At 36.9% G+C, this 6,943-nt stretch overlaps 2 pseudogenes; one reads left to right on the top strand and one right to left on the bottom strand.

The window, feature by feature from the left end:
- Positions 1-373: 373 nt before the first annotated feature.
- On the bottom strand, positions 374-5,185 carry LOC107485304 (L-arabinokinase-like; annotated as a pseudogene).
- Positions 5,186-5,532: 347 nt separating this feature from the next.
- On the top strand, positions 5,533-6,499 carry LOC107485303 (probable ribose-5-phosphate isomerase 2; annotated as a pseudogene).
- Positions 6,500-6,943: the final 444 nt, after the last annotated feature.

Genomic DNA, 6,943 nt, shown 5'->3' with positions numbered 1-6,943 from the left:
TGAGTTCCCAAATGTGAAAATAAGGGGTTACATATTATGCTTAAGATGTATCCCAAATATATATTTTATAGGCCATGCACTTCATTTTCTTTAGGAATATTTTGAACTTTTTTTATCAATTACAAATAAATTTATAAACGTGATTACTTTCATATGACATGATCATGTCCTTATAGCATAACCTTAATCGCCAGCATTGTTTGTTTCTCAAAGCAAAGAGGTATCTTAGAAAACCTTCAACATTTCCATGAAAAACCTTAAGCAAAAACAAATTACTTATGTATTAGGAACCATACAACAAAATTATAAACATGAATTTGAATATGATTACCTGTATGCTGTAAACATGGATTAATACTTACAAATATGATGATTAGCAACCAAGTTGTTTTCCAGCATTTGCATACCATTCTGGGATCAAAATATCATCTTGACCAATGGCTTTTCGTCGTTGATCATCTGGAACTGCGGCATCACACAATCTTTTTGCCTCGCTATGCTACATATTATCAAGTCAATATACAAATGAATAAGAAAATTTTGACAAAAACAAACTGCTATTAATAGGTGTTAGAATCCATTTTACATTGACTGAAGCATGATATTTTCCCAAAGCAATCTCCTGCAAGATCTGGGCTGCCACCTGTATTTTTAAAATGTTTATTTGAAAAATAAAAATAAAAATCAAACTTTGGAAATACATAAGCACTTACATGTCAGAATCAGTATGGAAAAAAAGAACAAACCTAAAATCATGTTCATAAGAAGAAAAATGAATGCAAGGTAGTGTGATTAATAGACAATTAAATCCGGTTAAAGATTAAGCTCTTAAGCGTTCTCCAAGGCAAACTAAAACTAGAGGAAGAGAACTCATCCCAAAAGGTAAAATTACTACTAGTCACAGATTCAATGGTAAGGTAAACAAACCTTGTTCTTGGTCCACCAATGATAAAATAAAGATATTTTTAAAAAAATATTTCAAGCTTTCAAAGATTGCCCTTTCTAAAAACCTATTTGCTATGGCATATTAATCACATGGAATTCACATTCAAAATATTTGGAGATACAAAATTTCATACAGACAAATCCAAAAGCTAATTTTAATTTATATTTATATTTTATTGACATCCCCTGTCTACTATATAGACTAGGGGACACTCTTGCAAGAGTTACACAGAAAATCAACCGTTAAACAAATAAAGCTCAAAGTCAAATATGACATTACATGATGATATTTACTTGTGAAGAAATAGGAGTCAATTCATTCAAGAATTAAAGGGTACCTCCCCACCATTGATGCTTTCTTCATAGCATGGCTTCAAACTCATTGTCCGTTCAAGATAAGGTTTCCAATGACCAGAGAGTAAATCATTCCTACTCATTTCAATGCCACCTTGATAATGCTAAGGGAGAAAATAAAAGACAATTAAAAAGAGATCAAGAAAACACTGAGAATGAAATTTGAGAGAGAGAGAGAGTGAGCACTTCGAGCATTTTTCTTAGAAAAGGTTCTTCATTGAAATATTCTCTATGTACAAAGACAAAAGGACACTTGTATGCCAGGGCTTCACTCACACTGCCATATCCAAGTTTTCCTAAAATATTCAAAGGTGCTATTAGCATATTATTTTTTTGTCCAGCTCCAAACCAAGGGAAATTTCATACTAACCGATCACGCAGTTAGATGCTGCAATAATATCAGGTGTATAAACATTTTTGGGAAGTTTTTTGAAGTTTGCAGGAAGGTCTTGAGTGTTAGAAGCACCACAAACCTGGATCATAAAAGCAACACAACCAATTAAGAATTGTATACTAATCGAGGAACAATTTTAATCAAACATATATAAAGAAGAACCATTGATGAGTACCAGGCACAACCAACCAAAAGGCAAAAACTCATCCTTCAGTTTCAATTCTGATGGCTGGAGACAAGGATAGACAGTATATAGTCAGGAAGAATTCAGAATGTCTGATGACGGTAGTGGCTCTGCTTATACTGAGGCCAATGGTCCAAATACAGGAAACACTTAAAAATATAAGGTCATGATGAAGTAACAAACTCGTAAAACGAAGATTGATCCAACAAACAATTAGCAAGAAAACTGTAAACTGTGTTCATAATTCAAATCAGTATTTAATTGAAGGTTCAGATGAAGTGAATTGGAGGCTTGAACAGTTACAAAAACAAATTGCTTCAAAGTAAACTATTTTATAACCAGATAAATATATATATAATTCTAGTACCTAAAAATGGAATTTAAGGAATAACCTGGCCACCAAAGTTGAGAATGACTAGTTTCACATTGTCTGCTATCCCTAGTTCTTCCCTCACCTTTTCAACAACGAAAATTACATGGTCATAGATTAGGAACGAAACCATCGTATGGAAAATCTCCGCAAAGGTTCATGTTGTACTGTTGCAGTACCTCTTCTGTGGATTTATACAGCCTCCTCACAACAAGAGGCACATCAATAACATTGCGAAAAGTGGGCACTGCAAATATGCAACAAATACTGTTAAAAAGACAAGATTTAGACAGCTATTTAAATAATTTTACGAAATTGTTGTGAAATTTTATAAGAACTAACATACTTGGGCAATATCCTGGAAGGCGGATAAGGAAATTACAATTAGAATAGTCTTCAGCTATCTGCATCGATAAATATGCAACTGCATCTTTTATCTTTGTTAAAAAATAATAAAAGTTGAAAGGATTTTACTTGGCTGGACTTTTATCTTTTTCTGTGGGGCTTCATAAAGTCATTTAGTATGCACCATAAATATCGGATCAGATTCAGAAACTATATGCATATATTAAATCCCAAACTAGCATCAAATTTTTTAAGATACACAATCAGAAACCTAAAATTTCTCTCAAACGGCAGCACAGAAAGATAACTTTCTATATAGAATATTGCTGATACCTGCAAAACTATCGAACGAGAATCAGGTCCAGCAGCCATGACATAATCCAGATAGATGATGTCCCAACTGAAATCACAACGATATCGAATGAGCAATAATTATTGATGCAGCTTATGAAAAATAAGCAATCCAATTCATCTCAACTCTCAAGTGCTGAAATGAAGTAGTTTCTAATTGCATCATTTACGATTAAATTTTTTATTACTAGTAAAGACTATTTAATTTAGGCAGTGAATTAGAAAGTGAACAAGCAACTTAGTGATGCGATGGAGTCAAAAAGAATTTATACCAATCAGGTTTTCGAAAGAATACACGATGAAGAGAGATCTTAATACTAAGATGAAAGGACATAGACATTTTGAGACAATAATTTTATTTCCTACATTTTCTTTTAGTGTGGCACCAGTCACAAAAGGGGAGGAAGATTACCTGAAATTGGCCACACAAACAGAGGGTATACCAACATCAGCTGCAACACGACATACAGTGGAGACGACATCAGATACCTGCATTTACATATCAGCTTTAGAAGGGTCCACCAGATACAGTGTATTCTCTTCATACAAAAATGGCTGGCATGAGAATAATTTATTTACCACTAAGTCAGCATTGATGAATTTCAGCCACTCTGCTTCTTTCGCCAAGATACTAGCACGGGGCTTCACTGTTTCCTCAGTATACTAATATAACCAAATACAAAGAAGAACAATTTAAAGTTCAAGCATTGATCATCTTTATTATAACTAATCAACTAACTGAACTAAGAAGTTATGTTTCTTTACCCTCTCCAAAGTGGCAAGGGGATCGACTGTCAAAGCATCTGATTGAACAGCTCCACACTCCAAAACCACCTTGAAAAAAATGGATAAATGTATCTCTAATTTGTAAGAATTATGTGCTTTTGAATAAGATGAATGTCCAGATTCGAGAATACAACTCTAGAAGATGATAAATCTCCTTCAACGCACAAAAAATTAAAATAGCATGGACTAACTATAGTAATTCTTTTACTCCTTTTACTGAATGAATAATGATTGATGTACTCATTTTGCATCAAATACTAAGCCAGTTCACAAAACCGTTACCATGATTTGAAGTCAGACAACATCCAATCCAATGGTGGTAAAGGTGTGTGTCAACCCAATGTTTAATTCAAGGTGAGTACAATTATCATTACACGTAGTAAAGCATGTGCTTTTTTTTTCTATTCACAAAAATAAACACCTATACAGGCTATGATCCTAGCATTCATTTCATTCCATAGCAAACATATCCATATACAGTCCAACTAATCTAGGTCATGAACAACCCCATTTTGAAGTGGATCCAACTATCAAACTAAGTCTGAATCAAGCTAAAATGAATTAAACTCACCTTGCGAAAGAATTAGCGAGGAGAATGCACTTCGTTGGTGAAAACAAATTCAGGAGCAGCAGTGACCACATGAACATCATGACCAGCAAGGATTAGATGCCTCACCACCTGCATGTATACATGCAATTGAAATTGAAATTGCAATTCAAACTTAAGTGTAATGCAATATTGAAATAATGAATCATGAATGACAATGACAATGACAATGAGAAATGAGAGGTTACTTCCGCAACACGAGTTGCGTGGCCAAATCCATGACCAGTGACATAGTAAGCAAACACCATTTTCTGTGTGGAAGAAACAGCAGCAGCACCGTCGCCATCATACTCTTCCTGCTGCTTCATCCCCATTTTAATCGCTATCATATTATGAATAATTGCAATGTTATATGCACTATAAATAATAATAATGAAAAATAGTACTGAAAATGAACAATGTAGTAAGGATCTAATGTTTTGATTCATTGATTAAGAATTCATAGGTATTATAACCAATAAACCCTAGAATTATATTGTAAGTGACCAGATCAAGATGCAACATTGTCATTGGCCATTAGCAATTACCAAAAGGGAATAAGCTTTCATACGAGTTATCAAATATGAATCAACTGACGAGTATCGGGCGAAGTTCATTTATTTATTTATTTATTTTCAACAAAAATAGGTATAAACATCTTGGGTCTTGGAATTCAAAAACCCTAAAAATTAAAAACTACCAACCCCAACCCCCCCCCAAAAAAACGAGTCCTAGTGTGTGTTTCCTTACTGCTGCGCGACTCCATCCCTCCCCAAATCCCCCATGGAAACCTAACTGCCAAATCCCAGTTCGGAGCCAGCCTGAGCCACCATATCTCGCCCTCTGCGGCCTGCGCACCCACTCACCCATCTACGGAGCCAGCCTGAGCCACCCACCTCCTTGAGTCTCGAAGCCTTTCTCCAAATCCCACCACCGAACAGAGCAAATCCCCCACCGCCGGTGCACCACGAAGATGAAGACCCAGCTCAACACAGCACTTCGCCTGGCTCGCCACCACCCAGTCACCCACTGACCCAAAAGCCACAGGGCAACACAGCAGACAGCACCGACGGGTGACGATCAACACAGGACCTCCGACCTCGCCACCTCCGACCTCACCGCCTCCACCAGCAGCGTTTCTGGGTTCTGGATTTAGGGTCACCCACGATCAAGACAGCCCCTCCCAATCTCCCACCCAGCCACCGATTGAAGTGCATATGGAGCCCGAGCCATCTATTCAGGTAATCTTTACTGATGCATTGTTAGATTTGCTGGTTATTGTTCAGTTTATTCACTTTAGGGTTATTGTTGGTATTGCTGTTTACTATCTATTCAATTTATTGTTGGTAATTTGGTCTTGCTGATTTATTGTTCAGTTTAGGGTTATGAGTTTATTGTTCAAGTTTTGTTCAGTTTATCGAAGACGAAGACCATCTGAAGAAAATCGCCGCCTACAAAGCCATCGAGTACGTCGAATCCAGTATGGTTCTCGGCCTCGGAACCGGCTCCACTGCCAAACACGCCGTCGACCGAATTGGCGAGCTTCTCCGTCAGGGCAAGCTCAAGGACATCGTCGGAATCCCCACTTCCAAGAAGACGCACGAGCAAGCCCTCTCTCTGGGATCCCCTTGTCAGATCTGGACTCTCACCCCGTCGTTGATCTCGCCATTGACGGCGCCGACGAGGTTGATCCTTACCTTAACCTCGTCAAGGGCTGCAGTGGCTCCCTCTTGAGGGAGAAGATGGTTGAAGGTGCTTGTAAGAAGTTCGTTGTAATCGTCGATGAGTCCAAGCTCGTTAACTATATTGGTGGTAGCGGTTTGGCTATGCCCGTTGAAGTTATTTAATTTTGTTGGAAGTTCACTGCTTCTAGGCTTCAGAATCTCTTTCAGGAATCTGGTTGCGTTGCAAAGCTCAAAACTTTGGGCGAAAAGGCTGAGCCTTATGTCACTGATAATGGCAACTATATCATTGATTTGTATTTCAAGCAGAGTATTGGGGATTTGAAGGCTGCCGCGATTCCATTCTGCAAATCGCCGGTGTTGTGGAGCATGGAATGTTCATTGATATGGCTACCACTGTTATTGTTGCAGGTGAACTTGGCCTAACTGTCAAGAATAAGTAGTAGCTTAATTCAAACACCATTAAATGACATGAACAATAATGTAGGTAAAATTGGAATAATCAAGGTGGTAGTTTAATTCGTCAAGGTTGATGCTTTGACATTTGGGATGCCCTTTTGGGGGGCTTCTAACATACGATATCTAGTGTAGTTGCAATTACTGGAGAAAGTATCTTAATTTCTCTACCAATTTTGTTATTTTTGACCTGGTTTGAGCAAGCAAGTATAAGAGAATTTTATAGACTTACTGGAAATTTGGATATTCAGTTCATGTAATGGCTCTTGTGTTTTGTACACAACTTGTTATTCAGCTGATATTGTATCTTTTTCATTAAATTATCGATAACTTTTTTATTCCTTTCATTAGTTTTCCATATATGGTATATATAATTCAAGCTAATGTTTATTTATCTTTTGCCTTTGAATTTTATATCTTCTATGGAGGAAGATAGAGAATCCTCCTAACAGCTCATTTAGGATATACTTTTCTGAATACTCAGAATGGT

This window comes from Arachis duranensis, chromosome 4 (genome assembly GCF_000817695.3).
Source record: "Arachis duranensis cultivar V14167 chromosome 4, aradu.V14167.gnm2.J7QH, whole genome shotgun sequence".
Classification (NCBI taxonomy): domain Eukaryota; kingdom Viridiplantae; phylum Streptophyta; class Magnoliopsida; order Fabales; family Fabaceae; genus Arachis; species Arachis duranensis.
This window is presented reverse-complemented; position numbering and strand designations above follow the sequence as displayed.